The 16,322-nt window shown below is 39.5% G+C and overlaps 1 protein-coding gene across 4 annotated transcripts in view; it reads left to right on the top strand.

The window, feature by feature from the left end:
- Positions 1-16,322, top strand: part of tncb (tenascin Cb) — a 366,665-nt gene that overhangs the window by 113,626 nt on the left and 236,717 nt on the right. The gene's annotated exons all lie outside the window — the stretch shown is intronic.

Raw genomic sequence — 16,322 nt, 5'->3', positions numbered from 1 at the left:
AGGTACTATCTGAGGACAGGAGGTCATGAATTTTGCCTCTAATAGTTATAATTTTGTCATTAAAAAAGCTCATAAAATCATTACTGCTAAGGGCTAAAGGAATACAAGGCTCCATAGAGCTGTGGCTTTCACTCAGCCTGGCTACAATGCTGAAAAGAAACCTGGGGTTGTTCTTATTTTCTTCTATTAAAGCTGAGCGATAGTTTGCTCTGGCATTGCGGAGGCCCCTCTTATACGTTTTGAGACTGTCTGCCCAGATTAAACAAGATTCTTCCAGTTTGGTTAATCCACAATTCCTTTCAAATTTTTGCGATATTTGATATTTGCAAGTTATACCAAGTAGCTAACTTTCTTTGCTTTGTTAACTTCTTTTTAAGAGGTGCTACGGAGTCGAATGTTGTTCACAGCGAGCCTACGGCGCTATCAACAAGATGATCAATTCAGGAGAGGTTTAAGTCGGTACGGGAAACCTCTGTTACTGAAGGACATGGTATTAAATTTAACGACGGAGGAATATTTCCTTAAATTTTGCGACAGCAGTATCTGATAAACATCAATAGTAACTGTTGCTGAGTGGCGTGTAATCGAATAAAAAGAAATCAAAAGTAATCAAATAATGATCGGATAGCAAGGGATTCTGTGGAAAGAATGTTAGGTTATCAATTTCAATTCCATACGTCAGAACTAGATCGAGGGTATGGTTAAAACAGTGAGTGGGTTCATGTACACCCTGACTGAAGCCAATGGAGTCTAATAATGAGATAGGGAGGCTAGGGAGTCATTATCAACATCATCATGAACGTTAAAATAACCTACAATAATAACTTTATCTGATTTAAGAACTAAACTGGATAAAAACTCTGAGAATTCAGATACAAATTCAGAATACGGGCCAGGAGCACGGTACACTATAACAAATAAAAGTGGCTGCGAGGTTTTCCAGGTCGGATGTAAAAGACTAAGAACAAGGCTTTCAAATGAATTATAGTCTAGATTAGGTTTAGGGCTGATTAACAGACTAGAGTTAAAAATGGCTGCAACTCCCCCTCCTCGGCCGCTGCCTCGAGGAATGTGGGTATTATTATGACTGGGAGGAGAGGATTCATTTAGACTAACATATTCGTCTTAACACAGCCAGGTTTCAGTGAGGCTGAGTAAATCAATATGATTATCTGATATTAATTCGTTTACTAACACTGCTTTAGACGATAGAGACCTGATATTTAACAGTCCGCATTTAATTCTCCTGTTTTGTCTTTCTGTCACAGAAGAGGTTTTAATTTTTATGAGGTTGTTATGCACAACTCCTCTTTGTTTAATTTTGGATTTAGATCATTTAGGTCGTCGGGGACAGACACCGTTTGTATAAAACTATGGGTGGGTAACTGCACTAGAAGCTCAGAGAAGCGTATAGGACTGCGACTCTGAGTCCTGATCTCAACTCTGGGTTGTCAGGGTTTTGGATTACTAATAATCTTTGCCAGATTTCTCGATATGAGAGCAGCTCCATCCAAAGTGGGATGAAGTCCGTCTCTCCTAATAAGACCAGGTTTTCCCCAGAAAGTTTGCCAGTGGTTAATGAAACCCACATCGTTTGCTGGACACCACCTGGACAGCCAGCGATTAAATGCTGACATGCGGCTAAACATGTCATCAGTGGTCAGATTTGGGAGGGGTCCAGAGAAAACTACGGAGTCCGACATAGTTTTTGCATATTCACACACCGAGGCAATATTAATTTTAGTGACCTCCGATTGGCGTAACCGGGTGTCATTGCCGCCGACGTGACTAACGATCTTACTAAATCTACGATTAGCTTTAGCCAGCAGTTTTAAATTTGATTCATGTCGCCCGCNTAACGATCTTACTAAATCTACGATTAGCTTTAGCCAGCAGTTTTAAATTTGATTCAATGTCGCCCGCTCTGGCCCCAGTGATACATCTGACTATGGCCGCTGGTGTTGCTAACTTCATGTTCCTCAGAATAGAGCTGCCAATAACCAGAGTTTTCTCCTCAGCGGGTGTGTCGCTGAGTGGGGAAAAGCGGTTAGAAATGTGAACAGGCTGGTGGTGATCTGTGGGCTTTGGCTTGGGACAACGCTTCTCCCGGACAGCTACCCAGCCTCCCGGCTGCACGGGGGTTACTGGGGGACCTCTAGCAGAGGCTATGCTATGTGGCACCGCACCGGCTACAGGGGACTGGCTAACTACCGCAGCTACTGAGTGATTTTCCATGGTGCTAATTCACTGAGCCTCGCCTCCAACGCAGCAGATAAACTACACTTACTACACTTTTTTTTAATATACTTTATTAATCCCCAAGGGGAAATTCAATTTTTCACTCTGTTGTCAATTACCACTGTCACTAAAGGAGGCAGAGGCATAACTGAACATTTGGCACACCGAGCAAGAAAGAGCAGGAAAAGGAGAAGCCATCGCTAACTATTAAGCTAATGTAGCTAACAAGGCTAGTAACGTGCAAACAACAGCTAAGAGATTAGCAAGAAAGTCGTAAAAAAGAGCTATGAGTGCTTAAACAGAACTAGTGTGGGTTAAGACTTGAATTAGATGTTAAGCAACCGAAGTGAGGTAAAGCAGAAAGAAAGCTGGTAGAGTTCGCTAGAGCAGCACAGACAGGGCCGGCCCAAGCCTCCATGGGGCCCTAAGCAAAATTTGATTTTAGGGCCCACTATTACTGCCAATAGTACTGATTATTGTTCATTCACACACCTACTATAAGTTATTTCATGTTCTACTCGTTCATCACTTGTAAAACTAGAAGTGAGAACTTTTTATTGTAGTTATTTTGTAATCCAAAGTGATTAAGGCCATGGAAGCAGACAACAGATTTGCAAACTTGCAGAAAAATCTTTCAATTAATATTTGGCAAAGTCAGCAACTCCCCCTACTGGTCACACAGAGAATCAATACATAAAACCTCAAAGAGCAGCCTGGCATGTTTTACACATCTATGGTTTTTAATCTGAAATGGTAGCAAATTCAGCTACAAGAGCAGCCTGGGGTTGATTTACACTTAATATTCAAAGTGATATAGTACTAAGTGGGATACCAAATGTCATCTAGGCCAACTAAAAGTAACAAAATAAACCAGTCTTTACTGTAAACACAATCTGCTTTATTATTATTTTTTTTGTTTTAAATAAACTGTAACAGCAAATGTACAAAAACAGACGGTATTAAATAAAAATTAAAAAATATCAAACAAATACTTAAATAATGATGTAAATGAACAGTGGCACCTGCAACAAGGTAACAAAAATGGTTTATAAATAAAATAAAATTACAAAGACTGTTTTGTTGTTAACTTACCAGGGGTACGTTTCACAAAGCAGGTTCAACAAACTCTGATTCTAATCCTGAACTCTGAGTTGATCTACTCTGAGATAGGAAACTCTGAGTTTCCGGTTCCAGAACAGCTGATTTGAATCAGTTTAATCAACTCGGAGTAGTTTCACCTGGAGTTAAGTGCGTGCACCACAACTATAAAAAGCCAGCATCAATGGAGCCCTGATTCGACGAGTCACCGTGGCAACGGGGAAGAGGAGGGCTGCGTTTTTCACCCCACTAGAATTAGAAATCTTAATGCGCTCATACGGCAAGTTTGCACGCATTTTCAAAAAGAAGTGCAACACCACTGCAGCTGCAAAAGAGAGGGAGACGACGTGGGAGAACATTGCTGCTCGGGTCAGTGCGTAAGTTTAAATGTAGTCCTTTGCAATCACAATAATATTACAGGGGAAAACTGCTTGAATGGTAGCCTATTAATTTATTTCATTTAGGTGCAATCCCACGGGGGAGAAGCACACTTGGCAGAAATATAAAAGCATTGTTCAAACAGGTAAAACCTCGGCATAATCTCATGGGGGTACCTCATTTTGATCATGTTTTAGATTGTAAAGTAAATATTAAGTGGCTGTTTGACTGTGCAGCTGTTTTATCCCCAACATAATGCTGTTTTCACACACATAAATGTCTTCTCATCTATATCATGTTCTGTTAAATAATTAAGCCTATTAAAACTAACACAGACTACTACTTAGCCAACAGAAAGAAGGCAGATGCCCGTAAAACGAGGACACTTTTCTGACCGCCCTGCATACAGTTGCCTTACTCAAGTGCTCAGCATCTCCGACATTGTACAAAAAACTTCCATTTGCAAAGAAACGCAGCGCGACACACAATATCTGCTGGGATGTGAGAGCATGACTACGATTGGTAATGTTGCAAATGTAAGGACGGATTAGGTTGTGTATGTACATGATGGACTGTGACGTGAAACGGTACAGCTCAAAAAGATAATTGTCTGGAAATGCTATAACATCTATGCGCGGTCTGATAACCATCTCCCGACGAATATTTAATTCTCTGCGCAGTAATGCTGCACCTTCATCCACGGGATCGTTATCAGAAGGACATGCCATGTTAGTGAAAAAAGTTGCCACCTACTGTGCCTAATAATGGACTTCTAATATACTGTTTTTTTTAATGATTTTTTTAAAATGACAGACGGCAGAACTAGGCTACACCAAAACTCGCCTGCTGACTGAATGAATGAGGAAATCAAATGGAGTGTGTGGCTCTGAAAGAGGGCGGAGACAGAGAGAAACTCGAGGTTGAGAAAAACCTGGTCCCGACCAGGTTAGGTTCATAGAGTCTGTTACTATGGTAACTGACCGAGAGCTTAAGTTACCTCTCTCTCTGAAACAGGCTAGAGTTACCCCTCTTTCTCTGGTTTGAGTTACCTCCCTTTTTGAAAAAGGAAAACTCAGAGTTTCCCTCATTTCAGGGTTAACAGACTCTGAGTTTTCACTAAACCTGCTTTGTGAAACGGACCCCAGGTAGAGCTGAGGTTGCAGCAGACACAGAGGGGACAGTGGGCACAGAGGATGGGTCAGAGGATGGAGATGGATCTAAGATGACAAACAACAACAACAAAAGCTAGCCATGTTAGATGTCATATTACACTTGAAAATTATGCTGCTGGGGCGCTGGTGGCTTAGGTGTAGAGCAGGCGCCCCATGTACAAAGCTGTTGCCGCAGCGGCCCGGGTTTGACTCCAGCCTGTGGTCCTTTGCTGCATGTCACTCCCTCTCTCTCTCTCCCCCTTCACACTTGTCTGTCCTATACATTAAAGGCTAAAAAGCCCCAAAAAAAACTTTAAAAAAAAAAAGAAAATTATGCTGCTTATTTTCTAAATAAATAAGCAGTAAAATATAGGGAAATTAAATTAATATTTTTGGACAAAATGATTCATCTCAGAATGTTCTGCAGTACACTGAGCAATTACAAAGGCTGTTTTGTTGTTAACTTACCAGGTAGAGCTGAGGTTGCAGCAGACACAGAGGGGACAGTGGGCACAGAGGATGGAGCAGAGGATGGAGATGGATCTAAGATGAAAAAGATGTCCCTTGTCATATGATTATGTATTGTTATATTAGTATATGTTAATGAGATAATTTGACTAGAAATTAAATATATATGGTGACAGTTTTTCCCTCACCTGTTTCATTAGCCTTGGCTGAGCCTGAGGAGGTGGACTGCCCCTGGGCTGAATCAGTGCCTCCTCCAAAATACTTTAACAGTACTCCTGGGGAAGTTTCATATAACTCATGAGCATAACAGGGCGTTGATGTAAAAGGAATATGTTTATTTACTCACATAAATTACTATGCTCTGCAGCAAGCAACATATCTCAAACTAAAAGTTAACTGAGTTAATTCATTATTGCAAAAGCATACCGCTAGGAAATGTCACCGCGTCTGTAATTAATGTTAGTTGTTATTAAACATTTGCTATCAAATGTTGTTATCAAAAACGTTGTTTTGATGCCAAAAAGCGACCCAGAATATATACACCGTGAATCAACTTATTCAAAGTATTACACAAACACAAAAACGTTAGCTTGAATAGTAAGCTATCTAACCTTCCAATAAAAGAGAAGTTTCTCTGGCTTTGTTAGCTAGCTAATTTGCTATTATAGGCTAACATAGTTGGAACAAAATATCAACAATAACTAGGGACTTTCCTAATTTGAGGAAACTTTTCAAAATCTCCGTGACACCAAACGTTACATTACCAAGACATGCAAACATACCTTTATCTTGTTGTCTTTTCTCCTATGTATGTCCTTTTCAGCGACATTATTAGCCACCTGCTCCTAGCTCCGTGGATGCGCAGTGCGCACTGCACGGCTGGATGCACACGTTACTAGCAGAGCTCTGACATTTAGTCTAGGGCAGAGAGACAGTAGGAAACATAATATTGTCTTTTTGTACAAGAACGTACATTTGATAATATATGAATCATCATCACAAGAACGTACATTTGATAATATATGAATCATCATCACTCACACATGGAAAAAAATAATAAATTATAATTATTTTTATTTTTATTTTTTGAAGTTAATTGCTCTTGGGGCCCCCTAGTGGTCACGGGGCCCTAAGCAGGTGCTTAGTTCGCTTATGCCTTGGGCCGGCTCTGAGCACAGAGACGCTATCACAGAAACACCAGAAATGACACAACACACTTACCGCCATACGTCAGCACATCAGCACAGTGTCACGTCACTCGGATTTAAACGATAACAAAAAAATTATGTATGAGTTCGCTTCCACTGCCATTACTGTCACTGGTGGCAAGAAGCCTGGTGGTCCTGTGGATTTAAGCCAAGATCCAGTTGAGGAGCCGAGGCATGCATTTATCATGTAAATTTGCATAGCCTGTTGATTGATTAATTGACTGATTGATTGATTGATTGATTGATTGATTGATTGAGATTGAGATTGATTGATTGATTGATTGATTGATTGAGTGATTGATTGAGTGATTCTGTCTTGCGCTGCGTGCTTCTGGCTAACTACAGTTTGCAGGCAACTCGTGTGCAGCCTGTTGCAGTCGCTCCTGCTTGTTTTCTTGGTTTTCTTGTGCAATAACCCCATTCACCCTGACTGTATATATTCTGTTTGTGTAAACAATCTTGTTCAGTTTACAATATATATATGTATATATATATATTTATTTACGTTTATGTTTGTTAATAATTCCTGTTTATTTAACTATATATTTGTTAATACTACTGTTTAAATTTCTTATATTTTCACGTATCTTTCCTCTCTTGCAAGGAGCACCTGTAACATAAATAATTTCCCCTCGGGGATCAATAAAGTATTTCTGATTCTGATTCTGATTCTGATTCTGAACTGCTAGCTTGTAGAAGTTTGGTGTTCCTGTTTTCATAGTAATGTTAGCTGGCTCTGCTTTACAATATTCAACTGTAGCCAGTGCTACAGTCATTTTGGCTTACAGCTACAATATTTTGTAAATCCATAGATGCTTGCCGTGGTGACTATGATTTTGATTTTGATTGTTTGTTTGTGCTAGTTGTCGTAAACTTGCATTTGATTAGTTCGTTCTTATTCATTCCCCCAGTAGCTCCCATAGACACAATTCTCTAGCACTGCTGACATGGGCCACACTCTTCCTTGACAATGCCATTCACTCCTTCTGATCAAGTGCAAAAACATTTCAGTCAAACAATCAATCAATAAATCAATCATTTATTAAGGACCACCTGGCCAAAGTCGGTGGAATTTGCTTTCAGTACAGCCAATGGTGGGTAAGCTCAATGCATAGCAGTGTCATTTATATCAAACATAGACAAAACTGACATCACATCACATTAGTAATACGACAACAAAAGACAAAATTATACACACTATGCACAACTGGTATGAAGTTTTGTGCAGTACGGCTGTCAGTGTTGGTGGGAGGTGTTCAGAGTCCTACTTGCAGTGGGGAAAAAGTTGTGTTTGAAACAGGATGATGTGGTGGGCAGTGATCTATTGCACCTCCTAGAGGGCATGGGTCGGAAGAGGTGGTGGGCAGGGTGAGACAGGTCTGAGATTATTTTTGTCTCTTTTTTAATTGTGCAGTCTTGATAAAAGACTGGGAGGGGCTAGCCAATAATTTTGAAAGACTTGTTAACTATGCACTGCGGTCTTTTGTGCATGTGATGGCCTATGCTGCCTTAACAAACTGTCATGGATGAGGTGAGTATGTTTATGATGATGAAGGAGGAGATGTGGTTTAACTCTGAAGTTTCTCATTGTTGCCAATGTGGGTTCCAAGAAATGTGGAAGAGTCAGTGATGTTTCTGGATTCTTCTGATAAGTCTTGCCATTTTTGATGTGTTAAGCTGGAAGTTGTTATTGAGTCCCCCAGTGGCAGCTTGGGCTATCTGCTTCCGATATTGTTGTTATCATCGTTATTTTTGGTTATGGATCCAATTATGGTTGTGTCATCATTTAGAACAGAGACTGAGCTGTGGTGGGATGTGAAGTAATTTGTGTGCAGGGAGAAGAGCCAGGGTGAGAGGACACAGTCCTGTGGGACACCTGCGCTGAGGGTCATGGGTCATTTTGGGGACATGCTTCCATGGTTTTTTTATAAAAAAAAAAAATCAGGGAAATTTCCTGACGTCTGGGATAACTTCTTCCTATTTATTAAGGGCTCATGACATTGAAGTACATATGGGTGCATCTGTGAAATATTTTTGTTGTTGTAACAGACTGTCTTTCTGTTTTTGTCTGTTGTTTTATAAGTCATATTTTTGGGTGTAGAATGTCTGTTTAAAGTAAAAATCAGTAAAAATTTGAATCACTAAAAAATCTGAAATTACAACTATGGGCAAATAGGGTCCTTAAAAAGTCATGGGAAAGTTTTACAATTTTGTCCGTGAAAATGTATGGGAACCCAGTCTACCAAGTTTGGTGAGGTTTAGACAAACACCCATGGCCAAATTTTGAGACAGACCAATGCACTTGTTTAGAGCAGTTTCAAAATAATTTTATGCAAACTGTCTAGGGTGTACCCTGCCACTCACCCAATGTAAGCTGGGATAGGCTCCTTGAGTCGTGCCACAGTTTCTGTATTTGTAATGCCCCCTAGTGGTAATGTTGAATGCAGTGGCGATTGCTCTAAGACTGCAAGGGAAGCTCAGCTTCCCCTAAAATGTCAAAAAATAAGTGGTCAAATATGTACTGTTGTGTTTACATTTCATTGACTAAAATATGCGCTAGAACGCATTCAACTTTTGTTCAGAATCAGCTACTTATCACAGGTCACTGACGCGACTTTCTTCTCATTCATTCCCGTAGCATCATAGTGCATTAAACAGTGTCGAAGCTCAGCGTCCAAAGACTTCAACGGGGAAGCATAGAGTGGGTTGTTCCACTGCAGCGAAACTAGACAGTCATTGGATAAATGCTAGGTTTTGTCCCACCCATCGTACGCTCAGCGTCTGTGGGGGTCTATGGGGCAGTGGGCTGGCCTCAGCTTGCCTGGACGCTGGGCTTCTGCATGATGATTGAATGATCTGTCTGAGGCTGAATCCCTTTTTGATTGACAGCGAAATGAGCGAATCAGCGATCTTGAAATATAAACCACCACCGGAGCATTTTTCAAGTTTCATGCCGTTGTTCCGAGTTGATCTGCAGACTTTTACAATCCTCTTAGTGACGTTTTCTTTGTTAAAAACGACTAGCAACAAATCTAGCATCTTTTTCTGGTGTTATTGGAGACTGTACTCGTGTTTGGAGACTCTGACTTCTGTCGCTCTGCAGTTACTGTCCCCAACGAGCAGTGGGTGCTGCTGTGAGCTGCTCCACCATCCCAAAGCACTCACAGGCGGTCACACTAGCCTCGCGCAGCAGCCCCAGAGGGTAGAATTTACGTATAAATAAACGGACACATTTTATGATGTAGGCCGAAAATGAGCTTCCCCTGCTTGAAAGACCAGCAGCCGCCACTGGTTGAATTAAACTTTCAGGTTATGTCTCAGGTACATATGCAGGCATATCCTGCAAGATCCGTGATGACTGGCCTAAGTGTTGTGGGGGTAGGTCTTTTTATGTGCTGAGCTTTGCCCCAAAATCCAATGCTCAAAATTTCAAGCCAGTCTGGCTTATGGTGTGAGGGGTGTGACCTTTCCAAAATCAAGAATGTGATCTTAAAAAAAATCAAATTGACAATGTGATTATGATGATGAACTTTGTCCAATAATAATCTACAGAAAATTTGCTACAAATCAGACCTACAGTTTATGAGAAAGTTTTAAAAAATCTATTTTTCAAAAAAATTCTGAACTGCATTGCAGTGCCCCCAATTTTAAAAATCATTTTACAAACATGATTCAACATTATTATGAAACATGTCCTGAAAGTTTTGTAATGATTGGACAAATAATTTCTGAGATTGAATCAAAACTGTGTTATGCCACACCCAGTTTTTTGCAATCGTAGCACACGTTTTGAATAAAACCTTCAGTTTTGCAATTACTAATGGGAACATTTCCTGCAAGGTTTGTAATGACTGGCTCAACAGATATGTAGTTAGGTCTATTTATGTGTTGAGCCATGACCCCTCCAATTTTCATTGGTCAATATCTTTAAAATGCACTGAGATATCACCAAGCTTTTGATAACTTTTGATAAGCTTGGTCCAATGATGATTCTCTGTGGTACAAATCGGACCAACAGTTTAAGAGAAGATGTCAAAAATGTGTTTTTCAAAAAAATAGAAATTTGGGGAAATCCAGTCACCTCAATGGTTCTTCAGGCTTTTCTCAGACCACATTGAGCTGGACCAGTGTATCAAAATTTCAAGTTAATTTGTCATGTGGCATGAGGGACGTGGCCTTTCCAAAACTGAATTTCCTGGCCTCATCTGTAGCGACCCCCACCTGGCAGATTATGTCATATTTGTTGAGCAATGAAAATTTCACCAATGATTGGAAGTTGTATCTTAATACAAATTCCAATCATTTTATGTGTCTACGATATAAAGTCTCACTAGAATTAAAAAAAAAAAAAAAAACCATTTCTGATGAAAAAGACGATAAACAAAATTAGATGCAAGCAGCGATTAAAAGCTGGGTAGGATTGAGACCTTTGACAGTTCACGACACCTGTATAAAAATAACCACGTCAAGTTCTCTACCACGCCACCCTCTTCTTTGGTAAGACTGTCACTTCCTACTGGTCAATTGTAGAAATATTTTGGGGACATGCTTCAGAGGCTTAGTTAAAAATATCTGCCGAATTTGGTCAAACTGTCATTCATTTATGGAGAAATTTCAAAGACCAATGCACTTGTGCAGGTGGCACCCCCTATTTAACGATTAAAAATAAATAAATTACACTCGTGGTAGACAAACCATTTCTGATTTATAGTCTGTATTATACTATGCCCCCTCCCCCTTCCTCACTATTTCATTTTATTTTATTTATTTATTTGTTTATTTTGCATTTGTGGTAACCCCTTGTGGTCGATTTGAATGAAACTTTCAGGGTATGTTGTGAGTACTTATGTAGACATTACCTGCAGTTTTTGTGATGATTGGCTCAATCGTAATGATATAAGGTCTAAAGGTCACCTCTAAAGGTCATTGGTCAGTATTTTTAATACACAATGAGATATTAACAAGCTTTTTATAATGTTTGATAAGCTTTGTCCAATATCATCATATTAATGTTCAGGAGGAAATGTCCAAAATGTGTTGTTTTTTTTTTTTTAAACAAACAAAAAAAACCTAAATTCCATTCTGACATATACTATTGAGATGGTTTGCCGCTAGTGCTCATGTTTACATTTCCTACAAGTTTTGTGATGATTGGCTTAATGGTTTATTTATATACTGAGCCACGCCCCCTGTAAAAGTCATTGGTCAAGATCTTCAAAATACAATGACAACTCAACCAGCTTTTGATATATTTTGATAAGCTTGGTCCATTGATGATGTACAGAAAACTTTCCAACACTGAATTTTCAATTTTCAATTTGGCCTATTGGCATCATTATTTGTTGAACAGCATTTGCACACAACTGCCAATCATTGGTGTAAATTTCATGTGTCTTTGATGTGCCATTCCACGAGGGCCTGAACCCCTATTCATACATTCACACAAACACAAAAGGTTTCAGCCCTTGAACACCTCATAATAAAATGTATAGCCACAAGCAGTGATTCTGGGGTTTAAGGTAGCATGGACAAGTAAAAGTTGAAAGTTGCAAAGGATTAAGACCTTTGACAGTTTCTTACACCTGCATGAAAAATAATTTACAAGTTTAATAATGATGGGAGGGACGCTTATTCAAATCCAAATCTGTGTCAGCACTTCTTTAGCCACAACGTATCTCTGTATTGGTTAGTTGCAGAAACTGTTGTGAGATTAGGCCTATTTATGTGCTGAGCCATGCCTCCTTTGAAGTCCAAGTCAACCAGCTACTGACAGCTTTTGATAAGCTGATGATCCACAGAAAATTAGGTACAAACCGCACCAACAATTTAGGGGAAGATGTCAAAAATGTGTTAAAAAAAAAAAAAAAAAAAGACAGAAAACCTAGTCAGGCCAACCTCAAGATTAAGATTAACTTTATTGGAAATTTGTCTTGAGCTCTACACCCATAGTGCAGCTATAAAAATACAACATACAATATTGTACATAAACAAATCAACATCATACACCAAATGTAGCAATAACAAAAAGATAAATACATAAATAAATAACATCAAATGCTAAGAATACCTCTTCAAAAACACAAATCATCAAAATCCAATGCCAGTTCTGGCTTATCTGCCATCATCTAAAAGCTTTATAAACAGAGGTAAGAATTTGTTCAATCTGCAATGAGGCGCTCTAAATCTCCTACAAGAGGGCAGCAGCCCATACTCTGTATGCAGAACATGAGATGAGTCATTGATGATCTTATTGGCTTGACTTAGAATAGCCTGTTCAACAATAGTCTACATGGAAATGTGCTCTTTGACACCAATGGTTTTCCATGCAGTATGGATTGCAGTATGAATTGGAACAGTTTATTTTTAATTACACCTCTGTGTAATTAAAAATAAACTGTTCCAATTCATACTGCAAATTTGTAATTTGTTATCAGGCAGTCTTAAGAGCCTAATCAGGTACTGTATCACAGCTTGGTTTGGTAGTTACCAAACCAAGAGCCTAATCAGGTACTGTATCACAGCTTGGTTTGGTAGTTACCAAACCAAGCTGTGATACAGTACCTGATTAGGCTCTTAAGACTGCCTGATAACAAATTACAAATTTTTGATCAACACCATGAACTCTTTGATGACGTAGAAAATGCAGCCGTTGTTGTAATCTGCTACAGAGACTATCAACATGTGTGTTACAGGTTAGAAAGTTGTCTACAAAGACACTGAGATATTTATATGATGGGACCTGTGCGATGGATTGGTTGTGGATGACCACTGACATGTGTTCGCCAACTGCCCTTGGGTCAAACACCATCTCTTCTGTCTTATCAACATTCAGCACAAGGGGGTTGTTCTCACAACATTTCACAAACCTTTGAACCTTCAAAAAGTAGTCTGATGGGTCGCAGTTCTTTTTCAATAGAGCTACATGGCTTTTTTGCAGAGCACATTGAGATGGTCTCGTGTGTCAAATTTCAAGTCATTCTGACTTATGGTGTGACTTGTAGTGTTTACAAAATTAAAGTTTTTTGGCGTTAGTTATAGCACCCCTAATTGGCATCGTATTCATTGAGCAGCATTTGCACACAACTTTAACTCATTGGTGAAAATTTAATGTGTCTACGATGTAACATCTTACGTGAAGTCACGAAAACATTTCTGAAGAAAAATAATAAATCGGGACAAAATGGATTGTTATTTGCACAATTTTTCATGTGCGTGGCAAGCCAACAGGGAATTTCACAGGTCAGTCTATTCGTCAAAAAACGCAAAAGAATGAGGAAGTCTGCTGAAGCTTTTCCTGCATATGTGCCTAGTAAACAACTTCTATAGGAGTGGATGGGGCCCCATCTTTTGTCAAGGTAACTCAATGCATTTATGCCAACCACGCAATGGCATATGAGTTGTCACCATGCGTGGCTGGGGTTGAATTTTTAATGAGTTAGCTGTGTTGTAAAATGATAAATGAAATTGCTGCTCATTTTGTCTATGTTTTCTTTCTAAATGCAGTGTTGCTGATTAGTAAAGATGTTATTTCTACTTGTGATTTCTCTTAAATCTATAATTTAAATTGCAGTGCGTTGTTCTTCGGGGCCACCAAAGACCCCGTACACGTGTGTGAGCTCTGTTTTTGTATGCTGAGGGAGCAGGATACAGGAATTAAAATTATTTTGGGCGCAGTGCAACTTCTGATAAAATATAAGCTCTGGATCATTTTTGTCAGATTGAATCCTTTGGCTTCCACTTCTGTTATGGTTTGAGGCACAAATCACATCATATTTAAAGCATAAGCTATATTACTGTAGCTGAGGCTGAGGTCTTGTAGGAATACTCTGAACTTCCCAACATGTTACACTACGAAGCAATAAAGTCTGACATATGCAGTAGCTGTGTATCTGTCTCTACCTGTGTGATGTTGAATATGAGATTAGGTTCAGCTCGGAGACAACGGATGGGATCTGCCATAGTGTTTTACAGGGGCTGCACAGCTTAAAATAGAATACATAAGGACCAAGTCTCAGGAGGCATCCAGGCTGTTATATATTATTACAAAAAATATAGTCTGAGTTGATATTAGTTCAATTAGGGCTGGGCGGTATATCGATTTTTTACAATATACCGATTTATTTTCAAGCAAGATATAGATTTAGACAATACGGTTTATATGGATATAGGGTCAAGTTGCGCCACATAACGCGCACCAGTGTGCATCTCTCCTCTCTCACACTCTCCGCACAGCTCCACCCCTCTCACTCACTCACAGGTTCTCCATCAACACTCAGAGAGACTCAGAGCTCCTCCTCTGTTTAATGTCTGTTCATTGGTCTACAGTGCAACATCGGTCATATGTTGCACAAGCTACGCTAAATCAGTCTGTGAGATAGATGAAGTTACCACAGTAGCACACATAATATGTGGGCCTTTTCCCACTTTTAGCTGCGTCCAGTCAAGTGCCGATTTGTTGTTGTGTTTTGTGTGTAACGTGTTTCCGTTATCAGTTTAGATGCCCAGTGCCACGTCGAGCTGCACACCTACTCCTTCTCCGGAATAAATCCAAAAGCCGGGCCGCCCGCCGTCAAGCGGGTAGCGGTGGCATCTAGTAGACAGAGAGAAAGGTTTTTAAAAGTCTCTGTCTGTTCAGCTCTCAGTAGCTTATAAAAGAATCTCTGTGGTTTGGAGTTTAGTTTCTCTCCTGCATCCTGTTTACTTCACATATCTGCTTTATTTTATTGATTCATGTTCGCTATCAGCTGTATTAGAAGTTGTATGAAGTTGCTGCTCGAAAAACTCCACATTTCCTTATTTTGCTGCTTCACAATAAAGGTTTTTACATACATACATAATAACAGAGGACTTTTATTTTTAAGACCTTATAGGAATTAAAATATGTTTATTACAGGATTAGCTAAACTGTATTAGCGGCTTTTCTTCAATTAAGACAACTCTAATAATACGGCAGGGAGGAAGAGTAAAAGCAGAAACAGTGAAGTGAAACAGTGATGAAGAGCTGCAGACAACAAGCTCTTACTGCACCTCTGCAAACAGCTCACCTCCAACAGGTAAACTTCTTTTACCTGCCCTGCTATGGAAAAACATATGCAGCAAAAATAACAGGGAACTTTAGATTAGCTTGCAACTGAACATGTAGCCCACTTCGTAGAAAATACCAGGATATATATCGTGTATTGCCATTCAGCCTGAAAATACCGGAATATCAATTTTTGTCCATATCGCCCAGCCCTAAGTTCAATGTTGAAATGAGGCAGGCAGAAGTGTAAATGGAAAATGAGAAGTTTTAAAATGAGCTATCCATTATCTCCTAAAGGCATCCTAGGCGCTTGATTTGATGCTGTACTTCTTGTAATAAACCTTTTCTGTATACAAGCAAGACGGTGTCAGCGGAATCTCCTTCATCACCTTCACATCATCGCTATTTAATAAACAACATCCTCCAATGCCAACATTGGCTCATTCTACTCATAGCTATATGCAATTATAAATTTCAGAAACAAACTGCATGACCTGCTTTATTTAATGAGAGCTCATTACATTGCTGGATTCCTGCAGTTTGCTGCTTCTGCTGTTGATATACCTCCAACATTTGTTCCAGTAATGGGAGGTATTAGCAGCAGAAAATATGTACATCTTCCTCATTGTGTTAAGGAGATAAATATTTTTTCCCAGCTTACAGTTTGTACAGTAAATGTGATGTGAGATGATTATGCATGGGAAGAGGGCTACTTCACTAGCAGCACCTTACAGGACTTATGGACATTTCCATTACTCA

Source organism: Epinephelus moara, chromosome 8, assembly GCF_006386435.1.
Source record: "Epinephelus moara isolate mb chromosome 8, YSFRI_EMoa_1.0, whole genome shotgun sequence".
NCBI classification, from domain to species: Eukaryota; Metazoa; Chordata; class Actinopteri; order Perciformes; family Serranidae; genus Epinephelus; species Epinephelus moara.
Note: the sequence above shows the minus strand (reverse complement) of the source record. Positions and strands in the feature narration are given on the sequence as shown.